This window comes from Xenopus laevis, chromosome 5S, assembly GCF_017654675.1.
Source record: "Xenopus laevis strain J_2021 chromosome 5S, Xenopus_laevis_v10.1, whole genome shotgun sequence".
NCBI classification, from domain to species: Eukaryota; Metazoa; Chordata; class Amphibia; order Anura; family Pipidae; genus Xenopus; species Xenopus laevis.
In genome coordinates, this window is record NC_054380.1 from 9,754,645 (window position 1) to 9,773,463 (window position 18,819).

The 18,819-nt window shown below is 42.6% G+C and overlaps 1 long non-coding RNA gene across 2 annotated transcripts in view; it reads left to right on the top strand.

The window, feature by feature from the left end:
- Window positions 1-18,819, top strand: part of LOC108717668 — a 99,369-nt gene that overhangs the window by 50,762 nt on the left and 29,788 nt on the right. For both annotated transcript variants that reach the window (XR_005961517.1, XR_005961516.1), the window contains exons 3-4: window positions 14,468-14,555; window positions 18,256-18,337. This is a non-coding gene — a long non-coding RNA (uncharacterized LOC108717668). The remainder of the gene's footprint in view (window positions 1-14,467; window positions 14,556-18,255; window positions 18,338-18,819) is intronic.

Consider the following 18,819-nt stretch of genomic DNA (forward strand, 5'->3'; position numbering starts at 1 on the left):
TACAAACTATAAAATTTGAAAACTTTCGCTAAACAGTTTCCAGGTTCACTACATTAAAAAAAATTTTCACGAAGGCATAACTTTTCACATTGCGAATAGTTTTTTTATAACATTCCCCCATTTACAGTATATAGGGCTGCTGTATAACAGAGCTCATAGAGAAGGGAGGCGCAATTGTGTTTCTTCAGTATTAATTGTATCTCCAAAGCAGGAACTTGCACATTAAACGGAAATTAAATGTTTCATTTGTTTGTGATACAGTTTGGGGTATCAGGGTTTTGAAAGCACTGAGACGTTCAGCTTTTTATTCATGTCAGGCCCTGGCACGAGTGAGTCAGGGAAACCAGTGTTAGGAAACCCAGCACCCCTCCCGCCCCTGTCTCAGAATATTAACTGAGATGGATGGGTGCTCTCAGGAGCCGGATGGGTGCCAAGTGCGTGACATAATATACGTTTTCTGCCGTCTTCGCAGTTGGCTGATACCTTTATTATTGTTGTTCTTGGCACCGGGCGAGGGTGAGTGAGATAACAGCGCTGTTTGTTTCCCGTCCCACAATGTCCTCTCTGGTTGACTGATAAGTACTGTGGGCTGTTCTGCCATTTAAAGGAGAACTATAAACTAACTAAAGAAAAGTAGCTAGAAATGTTGTACCGGTATAGGACCCCTTATCCGGAAACCCGATATCCAGAAAGCTCCGAATTTACGGAATGGCTGTCTCCCATAGACTCCATTTTATCCAAATAATCCAAATTTTTAAAAATGATTTCCTTTTTCTCTGTAATAATAACAATAAAACAGTAGCTTGTACTTGATCCAAAGTACCGTATATACTCGAGTATAAGCCGAGTTTTTCAGCCCCCAAAATATGCTGAAAAACTGTACCTCGGCTTATACTCGGGTCAAGCGCAAAAACGGTCGCCGGCGCCTAAGAATATTCGCCGGCGCCTTAGAATAGTAGCCTGCGCCTAAGAATATTCGCCGGCGCCTTAGAATAGTAGCCGGCACCTAAGAATATTCGCCGGGCCCTTAGAATGTTCGCCGGCGCCTAAGAATATTCGCCGGCGCTTAGAATAGTAGCCGGCGCCTAAGAATAGTCATCCAAAAACGAGATTGAAACTTACCAGAAGCTGCTGCATTTCTCACCCTCGGCTTATACTCGAGTCAATAAGCTTTCCCAGTTTTTGGAGGTAAAATTAGGTACCTCGGCTTATACTCGGGACGGCTTATACTCGAGTATATACGGTAAGATATCATTAATGCTTATTGGAAGCAAAACCAACCTATTGAGTTTATTTAATGTTTAAATGAATTTCTAGTAGACTTAAGGCATGAAGACCCAAATTACGGAAAGATCCGTTATCTGGAAAACCCCAGGTCCCGAGCATTCTGGATAACAGGTCCCATACCTGTACATTAGAGTCCTGCAGCGGATCAGGTACCCACGGGTTACCCACAAAAACCCTGGGGGTTGCAGGTAGAAGTTTCGGGAGTGGGTATAGATGCGGGTCGGAGGTTCTCCAGGTTTGCAGGTCGCGGGTCTTCTAACTAGCGAGTTTAACTCCTTTTTTTTCCTACTTCTAATGATGTCAATTCCAGTTTACAATGACAGCACTTCCTGTTTATTGATGGTCAGCGGGTCGCAGATCGGGTTATGGATAAGGTACTTGCGGGTCGGGTAGTGTGTCCAAGTGGGTAAGTATGCGGGTTGCGGTTCCGGTCGTGGGTCGGGTTTAACAAATTTGTTCTGTGTAGGACTCTATTGTACATGATATTTTGTGCTTCTGTACCAGCCCAAGGCAACCACAGCCCTTTAGCAGTAAAGACCTGTGTCTCCAAAGATGCCCCAGTAGCTCCCCATCTTCTTTTCTGCTGATTCACTGCACATGCTCTGTGCTGCTGTCACTTACTGAGCTTAGGGACCCACTCACAATATACAGTACACATAGAATAGAAATGTCACAATATAAGGCTGATTAGTAATTAATACACATAATTACTACATGGCAGCACAGAAACCAGTGCAATTAGCATCAGAATTTAATAATCAGCAAACCTGTAGCATCAGCTTATATTACAGCCAGGGAAGCTCATTTTCTGCTGGATAATTAGTGACGACTAGGGATGGGCAAATTTTTTCGCCTTGTTTCTCTGCGGAAATGACGCCCATAGACTTGTATGGCGTTGTGCGTCAAAGAAAAATGATGTGCGTCAAAAAATGTTCAAATTTTTTTGACGCCCATAGACTTTAATGCGATATTTCGCCAGCTGTGAATTTCTGGCGAAGCGAAACGGGTCAAATTCATCCAAGCCTGCTGACCTTTATGAAAAGCCACACATTGTACACCTGCACCCTGCCTATGATCCAGGCTCAAAAAATCAACCAATGTAACTTCCTTTAAAGCAGCCTCTTCTAATCACATGATCAGATAATAAGCTCCTTGTGTCAAGGACTTTTTGTCAGCCTGCTGCAGGTTAAATAAAAGCAAACATTTGATCTGGTTGCCATGGGTTACTGCCCAGGTGAAACTATGTGCAGCCTTTGTAAATGAGCACCAGTGTCTTCTATTGTAGCTGTTGCAGCAGGGAATGGGTTAATCAGTATGACATCTTCCCTCTTAGCTGTAAAACTCTCTATTTATTCTCGCCGGCACCTTGAAACAATGCAGACCTGGGTGGGTCCTACTTTAACCCAGGGTGGAGACTGTGAAATGATTTAGTAGGAGCTAGGGATGTAGCGAACGGCGGAAAAAATGTTCGCGAACATATTCGCGAACTTGCGACAAAACATGCGAATAGTTCGCGAACGTCGCGAACCCCATAGACTTCAATGGGAAGGCGAATTTTAAAAGCTAGAAAAGACATTTCTGGCCAGAAAAATGATTTTAAAGTTGTTTAAAGGGTGCAACGACCTGGACAGTGGCATGCCAGAGGGGGATCAAGGGCAAAAATGTATCTGAAAAATCCATTGTTGACACAGCGCTGCGTTTTGTGCTGTAAAGGGCAGAAATCACACTACGTCACTCAGGTGATGTTTCTGGACACGGAATGTGAAAAAGCTCACACAGCTAGGTGGCACTTGGTTAAAGACTGGGCAAATAATGCCTGCAAGGGCAACGTATACACTACAGCCGTTGGATACGGAATATATTATTGCTGCTTGAAAAACGTCACTCGGGTGGTGTTTCTGGAGACGGTATTATTATTGATATTTAGACAGCTAGGTGGCAGTTGTTTGAAGAACAGATGCAGATGAGAGATCAGCAGCAGGACAGACAGCTGCCCACAGCAGCTACATACAGAGCACTGCAGTAGAAGGTAGATTACTAGCCAGCAAAGCTACCTAACCTAAAATGTCCCTCAAATCCCTGCAGAGTTCTGTCCCTACAATACAGAGCAGTATCAAGTAGATTACTAGCCAACAAAGTTACTATCAACTGTCCCTCAAATCACTAACAGCTCTCTCCCTACACTAGCTCTTCCAAGCACACACAGGCAGAATGAAAAAACGCTGCAGGGCTTCAGTTTATATATGGAAGGGGAGTGGTCCGGGGGTGTGGGGGTGGTCCAGGAGGGAGAGCTTCCTGATTGGCTGCCATGTATCTGCTGGTCTGGGGTGAGAGGGCAAAAATAAGCGGCAGCTAAGGCGAACCCAAATTGGCGAACGTCGCGCGACGTTCGCGAACATTCGCCGAACGCGAATAGTCGATGTTCGCGCGAATTAGTTCGCGGGCGAACAGTCCGCGACATCCCTAGTAGGAGCCCTATGGAGTTGGACTGTGCATGAGTGGGGTCAGGAAATCCCGAGTTCCATCCACTCGTTCCCGCAGACTTGTCTCTCTGAACTTCCACAGGCTCAGGGTACTCGCACATTAGCCTCCTGGGACCATCCTATAGTCTGTCTCTCACTATAATAAACATTGAGTCATCTCAGGACATGGGACAGCCAGAACATTTCTCCTAAGGGCATAGTTGGCCTTTACACTGTATAAATGCACAACGCCAGGGCCCGGCATTAATGGGATTATATTATTATAACAGCGTCTTTCACCAACCTATGACTGCTCAGTCTTTATTGAACTACAAATCCCAGAGTCCTCCAGCATCCTGCATAGATGGATGTGTTTGAAGCCATGTTAATACCTTTTAATGAATAAGGTTTTCTGTGTAACTGACTGCAGGGACATTTTTGGGCCCACAAGTCCTGTGCTGAAGGTATGGGGATACCCTGCTAAGCATTTCTGGGGGCTTCCATCTTGCTTGGCCTCTATCTGGCTACTAGACACACGACGGACAGTCCTCTGAGCATGCTGGGAGTTTCAGAGTTCAGAACGCATTCTGCAGAGCACTAGAACACCTAACACTCCTGATTAGTGAGACAAATGCCTTTATCTGCCCCTTTCGCTCTGCTCCTACTCACCCCTCCCCTCCCCAAGCTTTTGTAATAGTAATTATTTCTAGGGATGCACCGAATCCACTATTCGGCTGAATCCCCGAATCCTTGGTGTAAGATGCCACCAAATACTGAACCGGATCTGAATCCTAATTTGCATATGCAGGAAAGGAAAAAGCGGAAAAAATTCTTCTTTTGTGGCGAAAAGTCACATGATTTCCCTACCCACCCCTAATTTACATATTCAAATTAGGGTTCGGCAAAGCACAAGGATTCGGCCGAATCTGAATCCTGCTGAAAAAGGCTGAATCCCAAACCGAATCCTGGTTTCGGTGCATCCCTAATTATTTAATTATCTGTATTCAGATTAACATTGATATCATTAAACCACTGTGCCCTTTATATTCTTTGTATCTAAAGGAGAACTAAAGCCTAACTAAAGCAGTAGCTAAAAATGTTAGATTATGTTTTGTGAGTCAACCACAGCCGTTTAGCAGTAAAGATCTGTGTCTCCAAAGATGCCCCAGTAGCTCCCCATCTTCTTTTCTGCTGATTCACTGCACATGCTCTGTGCTGCTGTCACTTACTGAGCTCAGGGACCCACTCACAATATACAGTACACATAGAATAGAAATGTCACAATATAAGGCTGATTAGTAATTAATACACATAATTACTACATGGCAGCACAGAAACCAGTGCAATTAGCATCAGAATTGAATAATCAGCAAACCTGTAGCATCAGCTTATATTACAGCCAGGGAAGCTCATTTTCTGCTGGATAATTAGTGACGAGCCCTAAGCTTAGCTTCTCAACAGCCAATCAGAGCCCACTGAGCATGTGAGTGTCACAGACACTTTCCAAGATGGTGACCCCCTGTGACAAGTTTGAAGTCCTGGATCATTGCTGCTATTGACAAGCTGAAACTTTAGCCTCGTGCAATAAGTTCAGTACATAAGATATGGCATTTTTAGCCATATTCATTTTTAGGGTTTAGTTCTCCTTTAATCTCTTGTATTAACCTGGGCACAGTTGTATGGCAGCTCCAGCCTTGGCTGTGTGTGCAGGGGGAATAGCTAGTGCCTTTCTGGTTAGTTGAGTTTAGGGTTTCCACCTGGCTGGTAAAAATGATGGTTGATCTCAATGTTATTAACAGGGAAAAAAATAAATATATAGGAAAAGGTGGCAACCCTAGTTGAGTTGAATGTTGTCCAAGTCAGATAAGAGACGTGTAAGACGTGTAGCTGACACAAGAGATACGGGGAGTACTGAGTCGTAACAGGAGGCACATGAGGACAGACTGCACAGAATAACATGATTGTATTTACAGCTTTCTTGGCTGCGTCGGGCTGCGGTTGCTGAGTTCTGCTCGGGGAAAGCTTTAAACACTTTTGTTATTTAATTTTCCTCTGTAAATAAAAAGCTCCCAAGCTGGCGTTTATGGCCGGTCATGACTGTAAAACAATGGCAATAAATCGATGGAGTGTTTGTTGTGCCCGACCCAGTTCTTTGCCTGTTTTATGGCACTTGCCTTGGGGGACCTGATGGACTTTCCCACAATGCCTCTGCCCCATACAGAATGTTTCTACAGGTCCGTTGTACCCGTGATGTTGAAGTGTTGGGGTGGGCACATGAGATAAGTACCATACTGTAGTAATATGTAGACCTATGTATATAAGAATATTTCTTAGTTCTGCCTGCTTCAAAGGATTACCCGTCCTGTAGTCTAATCAAATGCAAAATACGTTAGGTCTGATTCCTAAGTGACAACATACCCCGAGAAATCATCTGGAGAGGGTCTTGTACATCGCACAGTGGGACTGTTTGTACAGTTGTTATTGGTAAAAAGAACATCTAAAGAAATGATCTGGTTTAACTAAAACAACAAGATTGAGATACCTGTTTAAGTCATCAGCCAATCAGAACCATTCCCCATTTTGGTCAGTGGGATAGAAACAGGATAACAAGGGAACTGGTTTTGGCTGATTTGAAGGAAGGGAGAAAAGAGAGAATGGGCATAGGGAAAAGCTCTTTTGTAGACTATACCCGATACATAAAACCTGTGGGCACATACCGTATATACTCGAGTATAAGCCGAGTTTTTCAGCCCCCAAAATATGCTTAAAAACTCTACCTCCGCTTATACTCAGGTCAAGTGCAAAAACGGTCGCCGGCACCTAAGAATAGTCGCCGGTGCCTAAGAATAGTCGCCGGCGTCCAAGAACAGTCTCCAAGAATATTCGCCGGCGTCCAAGAATGGTCGCCGGCATCCAAAAACGAGACGCCGGCACCTCCAAAGGGAGCAGAAACCCTCAATTTTTTGATTGAAACTTACCAGAAGCTGCTGCATTTCTCACCCTCGGCTTATACTCGAGTCAATAAGCTTTCCCAGTTTTTGGAGGTAAAATTAGGTACCTCGGCTTATACTCGAGTATATACGGTATAACCTGTCTCTGGGCTGGATAATCTCAATAGAGGGAGGGAGGTAAATTCAGGATCAATCATCTACTATAAATTACATTTTTGTAGAATAGGCTCCATTTTACAGTAGGATAATAGGTAAGACCCCCCCCCCCCCCGGGCATAGCGCTGCTACTTAAGTGATATAGTGTCCCATTATTTATATTGGCAGCCCTGCCCAGATAATTTCCAGATTGTGATAGGGCAGCAACTTTGCAGAATGGAATTCTCTGGGCACACAACAAACAATACCTCCAAATATACAGAGAAATAATGTTCTGTGCACATGAGCATGTTGCTCTGTCTGAAGGCAACAGTATGATGGAGCATGAGCCAAGATATACTGTATTTCCACTATGATTTATGGTCAATGACTGGGGCAGCCAATGAACAGTAAATATGCCATTTTAATATGGACAAATGCTTTATTACACTGTTTTCTGGCATTTCACAGAACCTCTAATTTTCCCAGTTTTCTGGTATCATCCATACATTGGGTCCCTCCCTCCTAACTACATACTTTATTGCTGAGTCAAAGAAACGGCCCGCACCCTGATTTATATACATAATAATCCAGAGGAAAAAATAGAAGATAAGCAGATCCCATTGCCATAAAAAGAGGTTTGATCATAGGACTGGAGCGAGTAGCACTAAGTCTCCATAGCTCATTATGGAGACGCTCTCCCCTTACATTGAGTCTGTTTACAAATCAGCTTCCCGCCAACGGAAAACTCCCATTGGGCCCTGTTTTATTGCTTTATGAGCCTAAGCAGATTTTTGGATGTATCATCTAATATAAAGCATGCACAGAAGCCTTTCCCAGTACAATAGTCCATTAAAGTGCAATTGTGCCTATAATTTATAGCATAAGAAATGATTTTATGGTAGAGCAATTGTAGTTCTGTTCCTGCTGAATTGTGCTTAGTACAGGGAATACCTATGCTGCCATAGTTTTATGGTATCTCTCTGTACAGACTATGAGCAAACTTAGGGGCTGTTCCTGCTGAATTGTGCTTAGTACAGGGAATACTTATGCTGCCATAGTTTTATGGTATCTCTCTGTACAGACTATGAGCAAACTTAGGGGACTGTTCCTGCTGAATTGTGCTTAGTACAGGGGAATACCTATGCTGCCATAGTTTTATGGGATCTCTCTGTACAGACTATGAGCAAACTTAGTGGACTGTTCCTGTTGAATTGTGCTTAGTACAGGGGAATACCTATGCTTTCATAAAAACAAAGTAGTGCTGCACAAACACTCTCACCGCTTTTTGTAGCGTCGGTTGCCGACTGTGACTCTGTCTGCTCAGGTCTAGTCCATATTCAAGAAGGTATTTCAGCAGCACTCCGATCAAGTGAAAAAATTCAATCAAATCGGAGTGCTTCTGAAATACCTTCTTATCTATGCTGTCATTGTTTTATGGTATATCTCTGTACAGACTATGAGCAAACTTAGGGGACTGTTCCTGCTGAATCGTGGGTAGAACCCAGCCGGAAGGCCAATTAGGGTGAGATTTGGGGTGAGTGCTTATTTGTGCCCTGGATACCCCTGGAACTATATCAGGGTGACACCCCAATGTTTCTATATATCTGTAACCTTGTTATGAGCTAAGGGGGCCCAGTCTGAAGGTCAGTTAGGGGGACATTTGGGGTGAGTGCTTATTTGTGCCCTGGGTACCCCTGGAACTATAGCAGGGTGACTGTTACCCCAATGTTTCTATATATCTGTAACCTTGTTATGAGCTAAGGGGGCCCAGCCTGAAGGCCAGTTAGGGGGAGATTTGGGGTGAGTGTTTATTTGTGCCCTGGGTACCCCTGGAACTATAGCAGGATGACTGTTACCCCAATGTTTCTATATATCTGTAACCTTGTTATGAGCTAAGGGGGCCCAGTCTGAAGGCCAGTTAGGTGGAGATTTGGGGTGAGTGCTTATTTGTACCCTGGGTACCCCTGGAACTATAGCAGGGTGACTGTTACCCCACTGTTTCTGTAAAACCTTGCTACAGATGATGATAGCATAAGCCCCACTAAGATATGTGGAACCATACATGCATTCCAGATTGGTGTGAGTGTCACATACATGTTCATGGAAAGTGATGACAAGCAATTTGGGGCATTTTGACTGCCTCCATTTCCCAGCTGAGAATAGCAGCAGTCATAAGAGCCAGTGTGCAATAAACAATACCTAGAGTGAGAATATTATCAGCAAATAACTATTGCTCAATTTTTACTGGTCAGTCCATGTTAATGGGTAAATGTCTAGGTTACCCCATAAAGACCTATATAGTCTGCAGCATCGCTGGAACCGCCTATGAAAGAGAACCGATGTTGATCTTGGAGTGCCTTTCCACAGAACCGGTTCCATTACCTCTTGCTAAAGAACTTACGTAAATAAAACACACTTGTTTCCTGTTTACCTCACTTTCTAATCGTGTCGTTTCTTGTGAATTCAGCGGGATATGGCACTTCCTCCTAGCAAGGTGCAGGAAACGAGCTGCTGGGAAAATGGTGGTGGTCTGTGGTCTGACTGCTGCGACATGCTCACCCAGGTTTCGGCAATGGCAATGGGCGCAGGTTACGGGCCTCAAATGCGGGTTAACATTTTTTTCAGCCTGTAACCTAAAGTGTAGGACTACATGGATGTTTTTGGCGCGATCTCACGCACTGCGACAAACTGCATGCGACAAAAATAAGGTAAGTGAATGCATTGTCGCATGGTGTCACAGCGTTGAACCGGCGCTGCGACACGACTGTCGGATCACGCCGAAAAACGTCCATGTAGTCCTACTCTTAGGGAAGTAAATAAAGATGCATCTTGATCACTGTAACAGCCTTAAATTACTCTAAACTACTTTCTGCTGTACCCCTAGAAAATTCTCGTCTTTTTACACATACAGAGAATTGTCTTTCTAAAATCCATAATCTGTCAAACTATGCAACTGCCACTTGAAGCCACTGTATTGCCCACTGTGCAAGTCCAACCTTGGACCAGGGTCCTCCTTAGCTTATAACAAGGTGACAGATGTTGAAAGTATTGGTGTATCTGTCATTCTGCCATAGTTTCAAGAATATCTAAGGCATCAAATAAGTTTCCACTCCAAATCTTGCCCTACTTGTCCTTTAAGCTGGGTTTCCAGGTTCTTGTTTGTTAAACAGAGACACTTTTTCTTCACACACAGGCTCAGACATTGTTGAATCTTTTGACAGTAAACAGATGATCACACTTAGGGGCAGAGTGGCAAACGCTGGTGACAATTTGCCCGCATTAACGCCCGCAGGGACATCGCAAATTTACTAACAGGCGCAGGCACCAATTCGCTAGCGAAAGAGACAGGCGCTATCGGTCATTCACACTCTATCGCCAGGCGACAATTCGTTCTGGCGAATGGACGTTACTCCGCAAATTCACTAAGATGCAGATTTTACTGAACGTTACGTCTTTCACCAGACTTGCCTTCTCCAGCTCAGACCAGGCAAAGTGCATTGGAGTGCAGAGGTCTTCCTCAATCTTCTGTTACTTAAATCATATTCTTTAGTGGAAAAAGCATCAATGTTTAATAAATCTGGCGACTTTTCCTTTTTTCATAGTGATAGCCTGCAAAAGTGCTTGAATTTTTTTTTTTAAGGTAATCGGTTTCCCCCATTTTCTAACATATGGAACATAAACTATACGGTGGGCTCATGTGTAGGACAATATAACATCTCTATTGTATTTATTAAGGTTCCCTGGACATGTTTAATTAACAGTGGAAATGTATTTGCTGCAACATGTAACATGAAGACGTCCATTCAACATTAAATTTCCCGCCGTTTGTAAATTAACTTGAGCGCAAGACCTCTAGCGCATTTGCGCTAGGAAGAAATGAACACTAGCGCACCTTCGCTTTGAATTGCTCGCATTGCCGAAGTAACGCTAGTGAAAAGTCGCCAGCATTCGGCACGCACGACGAAACACCGCATTTTAGTGAATTATCGTTGTCTGAGCGAATTTTCGCCTGGCAAAGTGTAGCGATGGGTGCGAAGTGGTTGCTGGTGACTTTTCGCTGGTTAGTGAATCTGCCCCTTTGCAAGAATGAGGCTGATGTGCAAGTGGAAAGAGGATGGCCATGGGATTAGCAGGAAGTGCTGTATACTCTCCTGTGCAAGCAGAAACAGAACGGTCACATGATTAGAAGTGCTGTATACTCTCCTGTGCAAGCAGAAACAGAACGGTCACATGATTAGAAGTGCTGTATACTCTCCTGTGCAAGCAGAAACAGAACGGTCACATGATTAGAAGTGCTGTATACTCTCCTGTGCAAGCAGAAACAGAATGATCACATGATTAGAAGAGTTGTATACTCCTGTGCAAGCAGAAACAGAATGATCACATGATCTCCTGTGCAAGCAGAAACAGAATGAATACATGATAGAAGTGCTGTATACCCTCCTGTGTAAGCAGAAACAGAATGATCACATGATTAGAAGAGTTGTATACTCTCCTGTGCAAGCAGAAACAGAATGATCACATGATTAGAAGTGCTGTATACTCTCCTATGCAAGCAGAAACAGAATGATCACATGATAGAAGTGCTGTATACTCTCCTGTGCAAGCAGAAACAGAATGATCACATGATTAGAAGAGTTGTATACTCTCCTGTGCAAGCAGAAACAGAATGATCACATGATAGAGGTGCTGTATACTCTCCTGTGCAAGCAGAAACAGAATGATCACATGATTAGAGGTGCTGTATACTCTCCTGTGCAAGCAGAAACAGAACGTTCACATGATTTGAAATGCTGTATACTCTCCTGTGCAAGCAGAAACAGAATGATCACATGATTAGAAGAGTTGTATACTCCTGTGCAAGCAGAAACAGAATGATCACATGATCTCCTGTGCAAGCAGAAACAGAATGATCACATGATAGAAGTGCTGTATACTCTCCTGTGCAAGCAGAAACTGAATGATCACATGAAGGAAGTGCAAGTAGAAACTGATGGTATTTCCTTCAGCGTCAGAGATCTATATCATTTCCCCAACATGACGTGTTATTTGTGTATTAGTGTATTAGGAAACAGGAATTTTCTTTGCAGTCCATCTGAACCAATTGGCAAAGGGAGGATGATATGATATGGTATTTATTTATAGTGATGGGCGAATCTGGCCCATTTTTCTTTGCCGAAAATTCCCGAAATGGCAAAAAATTTGCCAAATGCATAGAAGTCTATGGGCGACAAATTATTTTCCTTCACCCGTTGGAGTCTATGGGCGTTTTGCCATGACATCATTAAAGGAATTGTTCAGTATAAAAATAAAAACTGGGTAAATAGACAGGCTGTGCGAAATAAAAAATATTTTCAATATATTTAATTAGCCAAAAATGTAATGTATAAAGACTGGAGTGACTGGATGTGTAACATAATAGCCAGAAGACTACTTCCTGCTTTGCAGCTCACTTGGTTTCCACTGATTGGTTACCAGGCAGTAACCAATCAAAGACTTGAGGGGGACCACATGGGTTATAACTGTTGCCCTTGAATGCTATGGATCAATTGCAAACTCACTGGACAGTTATGTCCCATGTGGCCCCCCTTAAAGTTGCTGAAAAGCAGGAAGTAGTGTTCTGGCTATTATGTTAAACATCCCGTCAATCCAGCCTTTATATATTTTTGGCTAACTAACTATATTAGAAACATTTTTTATTTTACACAGCTTATCTATTTACCCAGTTTTTATTTTTATACTCAACTGGTCCTTTAAGAATAACTCAGTGTCAGGCTGATCCATTCAGCATCAACACACAAGTGTCCATCAGTTTTCCAGTGGTGTTGGCAGGTAGAATGAATGGGACTAGTGGCCCTGGTGCAGACACCATCCTGTATGAGTCAGGGCTTGGGGTGAGAATTCTCTTTGTGTCGAATGTGTGACTAATTGGCATTGTGCTGAGTAACCAAACGAGATGCTCATGCGCTCCATTCACTGTGCCGGGTGAGTCAACTGCTAGGCTGAATAATTACTCAGCTGAGACAAGATGTTGGAATGGAGCTAAGTCTACAGCATGGCATTCATAATCGGGAAATCATCTGCAACAATGAGAGGCTCGTGACTCATGAAGTGGCCAAGCTTGGTCTTCGGCCAATCAAATCCTCTTCTCATTGAGTCAAGTGCAACAGTGTCATGCAGGGAGTTTTCAAGACCCATTCATGCAGATGAAAATGATTTGTTTGCAGCGCATATTAAGCTCTTTATAGTAATGATTTCAATTGATTAGATTCATAACAAGCCAAGGTAAGAAACAACTGTGGTGGTTTGGAGAGGTGGAGACTGGGGAACCCAGTAGAAGAATTAGCACACAGAGATCACATACAAACCCCAGTGCAGTGTTACTGTGTCACTTTGCACCCACTTTACCATCTCCTGGGAGATATCGATTATATTTTGTTGTATGATTGATTTTAACATGGTCAAACTAATTTTAACTAAAGGTTTTTAGGTCATTTGAAGTTTTAAGATTTAATTGCGGGTGGTTTTGGTTACACTCAATTTCAACTACGGACGCACCGAATCCTCTATTTTGGATTCGGCACCAAATCCACTATTTTGGATTTGGCTAAACCCCTGAATCATTCGTGAAAGATTCGGCCGAATACCGATTCGAATCCTAATTTGCATATGCAAATCAGGGACGGGAAGGGGGAAAACATTTTTTACTTCCTTGTTTTGTGCCAATAAATCATGCGATTTCCCTCCCTGCCCCCAATTTGCATATGCAAATTCGGATTCAGTTCAACTGTGCAAAAGTATTCGGCTGAATCCTGATAAAAAAGGCCGAATCCTGACCGATTCCTGGATTCGGTGCATCCCTAATTTCAATTTATCTTAATTTATCTTATCTCTTTTCCTTCCAAGTTTCGTGGGATTTGTGTTTTTTTAGGCAAGCTTCAGCTAGGGAAGGTAAATACTGAGACCACAGTCCCAGATACTCTGACTTCTCCATCTTTGTGGTGTTCCAAAGGTGGCCAACAATAAGACAGTTCTAATGGGACAACTCCACCTTCTATGAAATTCATTTTCCTACGTCTCTACTGATGAATTTAAGCCTAATGGTTAATTAATCCTAAAGATTGGTAATCTAATATTTAATAATTTATCAGCACTAAGTCACATATTGAGGATTGGAATCCTAATTAATAATTTATTTATACTTTAGCTAACTGGTGAATTTCGTTCTATAAAGTGATGAATTTATAATACTTCTTTTTATTAATCACATATTAATTCATGGAGGTTTAATTCATTTCACCATTTAATTGTCAATCTAAAAGGTCTTAGAAACCAGCACCACTTTGGGAATCAATTGGGTTTAATTATTGATGATAAATTGGTTGTTCGGGTTAAATGAATTCATTTGTAATTAATTCGTATTCATTTAATTTATGAAATACTGATCTCAATCACGTTTTAATTAGTTGATTCAATTATTACAGTACTGGTAGTGGAATTTATTGGACATATAGTAGAAGTTGATCATATTCGGGTATAAAAATTGATTAACAAGGGGTTCTTTTTCTCTACAAATCAGAATTTGTTGTATGATTAGAACACTCAGCACATTGCCGTTTGTTTCCTCAGTGCCCTCGGTGCTCTTCAGCGCTTCACATCTCTGTGTTTCCAAGTGGGAGTTGCCTTATTGATTATGTCCCTCAGGTCTGCCAACAAGGTAAGTTTAACCAGCCTATACCCACCACATCATCTATTCCTGCTGAGCATTTACTATGCGCCACCAACACAATAAGCAACCCCCACCCATAGACATTCTTTATAACAGTGATCCCCAACCAGTGGCTCATGAGCAACATGTTGCTCTCCGACCCCTTGGTGGCCTTAAAGAAGGTTCTTTTATTTGAGTTCCTGGCTTGAAGGCAAGTTTTAGTTGCATACATACCATGTGTATTGCCAAACAGAGGCTCCTGTAGGCTGCCAGTCCACATAGAGGTAACCAATAAGCCAATAACAGCCCATATTTGGCACACAAGGAACATTTTTCATGCTTGTGTTGCTCTCCAACGTTTTTTACATTTGAATGTCGCTCACGGGTAAAAAAATGTTGGGGACCATTGTAAAAAGTCAAATGTATTTTCTATGGAATCTTTAAATAGGCCAACATGATACGAAATGGATAGAAGGAGCCATGCAGCTTATATCCAGTACATCAGTTCAGAACAGGGATCCAAAAGCAACACATTGGGGCTTATTTATCAACACTGGGCAAATTTGCCCATGGGCAGTTACCTATAGCAACCAATCAGTGATTACCTTTTAAAGCCAGCTGCAAGTAAAACAATGAATGCAGCAATTTGATTGGTTGCCATGGGTTACTGTCCATGGGCAAATTTGCCCAGTGTTGATAAATGACCCCCATTGTGTCATCTTTCCTTCTCAGTTGGCAGCCAACCCCTAAAACGATTGAATTCCGTTCCTGATACAGGTGCTGTAATTGGTGCTTAGGTAAGCGCAACTGCAACCCTCTGGAACGAGCGGATTTGTGCAGCGTTGGGGGCTAAATTGTTCCTTGTTTATATTAACACAATTTAAAAATGGGATTTTGCCAGGAAAAAAAAGCAGCAAAACTATCCCAATTATACGATCCTGCCCTAAAAGGTGCTGGGCATCTTATTGCTTTTGTACAAAGTGTTCTCTGCCCAAGGCAGTAAATGTGCAGCAGCCAATTCCAAGACTTTGGTGTCGTTACCTGCCTCAAATGAACACTAATGTGCAAATTTATCAAAAGTCTAATTTATATGAATTTTTCTTTACTCCAATAAATTCGAATATACTCACAACTCGAATGGGAGGTTATTTAAAGGGATACTGTCATCGGAAAACATGTTTTTTTCAAAACACATCAGTTAATAGTGCTACTCCAGCAGAATTCTGCACTGAAATCCATTTCTCAAAAGAGCAAACAGATTTTTTTATATTCAATTTTGAAATCTGACATGGGGCTAGACATTTTGTCAATTTCCCAGCTGCCCCTGGTCATGTGACTTGTGCCTGCACTTTAGGAGAGAAATGCTTTTTGGCAGACTGCAGTTTTTCCTCCTCAATGTAACTGAATGTGTCTCAGTGAGACGTGGGTTTTTACTATTGAGTGTTGTTCTTAGATCCACCAGGCAGCTGTTATCTTGTGTTAGGGAGCTGCTATCTGGTTACCTTCCCATTGTTTTTTTGTTTGGCTGCTGGGGGGGAAAAAGGAAGAGGGGTGAAATCACTCCAACTTGCAGTACAGCAGTAAAGAGTGATTGAAGTTTATCAGAGCACAAGTCACATGACATGGGGCAGCTGGGAAATTGACAATATGTCTAGCCCCATGTCAGATTTCAAAACTGAATATAAAAAAATCTGTTTGCTCTTTTGAGAAATGGATTTCAGTGCAGAATTCTGCTGGAGCAGCACTATTAACTGATTCATTTTGAAAAAATGTTTTTTTCCCATGACAGTATTCCTTTAAGAAACAATTTGAACGTCTAATATTCTATCAAATTGTCCCAACCAGAACATTCTAATGGAATTCGAATCGAGTTTTCCCACCGAAAAAAACTTGAATGTCAGGAAGGCAATTAATTAATTCAAATGGTTCAACGGACCTCTGCCATTGACTTGTAAATAGGGATGCACCGAATCCACCATTCGGGATTCGGCCAGTATTCGGCCTTTAATTTGCATATGCAAATTAGGGACGGGGAGGGAAATCTCGTGACTTTATATTATAAAACAAGGAAGTAAAAACATTTTCCCATTCCCACCCCTAATTTGCATTTGCAAATTAGGATTCGGTTCGGGATTCGGCCGAATCTTTTGCGAAGGATTAGGGGGTTCGGCTGAATCCAAAATAGTGGATTCGGTGCATCCCTATTTGTAAATGAACACGCCAGGTTTTAGGTGGCAAATATTTGAATTAGAAATATTTCCATGTTTGGGGTGTGATAAATTTCACATTTTGACTCGAAATCGAAAAATTCGAATTGTGATTCGAGTTTACTATTCGACCCTTAATAAATCTGCCCCTAAATATACACTGTATCCAGATAACGTATCAAACCCAAACAAGCACAAAAAGTGTGTCGTATCCATGCAACTTGCCTGCCCAGCACAAAGCCATTAGTGTGACTGCTGTATAATTCTAGGTGCAGTATGTGATCCAAGGGCACCACAGGAGACGCGAATATATCGCTGCTTTTCTCAATATTTATTATATTATATAACAAACGAACGCCAACCTCTGCATTTCTTTGCCCTTTTTTTACGAGCACCCATTAAACATTTTCCATTTCAATAACAGCATTTATTTGTTATTGCAATTAAATAACTGCACTGCTGGTCCTGGCTCTTGAAGCCAGAGCCTCCAATTTCCTCAAAGCTTTACACCTGCCAACTGCTACATTGTACAATATATTGGAATGTGGCTTAGAACTAAGTTTTCTTTCATTATGCATAAAATGATTGCAACCCAATTAGTAAAAAAAAGTACCATGGTTCCCATGAAGGAAGCGAGTTTGGGACAATTCCTGTGTTTTTTTTCCTGTCAATAACCTGCAATTAAACCACAACATGATCTCTTGTCCCAAACCCAAATATACTCAGAGCATGCCGCCTGGGGTTGTTGACAGGGAGTCGCTGAGATGGAGGGATTGGGCCCAAGCCAGCTGGCGGGCCTGATGTACTCGCTGCAGCTTTTCCTCCAAACATGAGACCGGTTACAACTGAGCCCATTTATTAAGTGCCAGAAAGCAGCGGCTGATTAAAGGCAATTCTAGGGTGGAATTCTAATTGTCTGTACAGCTGAGCTGGGGAAAAAAACAGCTTGCCGTGTGGCTGCTAGCCAGGATACTGGTCCAGGACATGACCCAGTTTGGAATCACATGCTATGGGTGTGTCCTGCTGGATTCAGGATGGTGTTGAAATATCTGGATTTATCCTAAACACACAGAAAGTGCATCCATCAGTGGAATGAAAGTGCAATATTCAGCACCACCCTAAGCCTTGTAGCTCCCTGCATATATACATTAGCTGGGTGCCATCTCCTCTTTAGGGAGTCAGAAATATACCCCCAACTCTCTCTGATACCCATCACCATTCATAAAAATCTTACAATATACAAAAGGTTCCCTTCTGCACCATATGTGGCCTCTGCTTCATCCCCTGGTGAGTCCCTGCCCTTGCAATGTAAGTGGTCACAAAATGCCAACCTACCTTATTCCTCCAAATTAGGGTGATATGACCCATAGTGCTCTGGCAGCCACCTGCTGTGGATGTGGCTGAGAATGAAGATTTCTGATTTCCTCTGAGAAAGCTTTACAAGTCACTTACTGGCCCTGCCAGTGCAATTATATTTACAGCGCCATGTTCCTCTCTTGCAGGGGGTCGTAGAATATGATGCTGAAGGATTCACCAAGCTGACTCTGTTGCTGAGTTGGAAAGACTTCTGCTTCCTGGTGCACAGTAAGTACCACTTTACTCCTCATTTGCCACACAGAGATGCCGTTATCTTGTAGTTAACCCATTTCATTCCATTCACTTGTTTAAAGGAGAAGGAAAGTCTTTGTGCACTTGGGGGTGCCAAATGTTTGTATTGACTTACCTGAAACTTACCTGAAACCCCGGGCTGGTGCTCCTATCAGCAGAAAATTGCACTGGCCTGGGCTTATACCAGTGAGCTCCACGGATCGGTCATCTTCCGTCTTCCTCTTTCTTCACGCGGCTGTGCATGCGCAGTACAACGATAAAGCCAAACTTTATCTAAAAAGTCGGCTATTTCGTTCAACTGCTCATGCGTTTGCCCTGGGAAAATTGAAGAAAAAATTAAGCCGGAAGAGGATCACTCCGTGGTGCTCACTGCTATAACCCTAGGCCGGTGCAGTTTTCTGCTGATAGAAGCACTGGCCTGGGGTTCAGTGTCGGACTGGGACACCAGGGGCCCACCA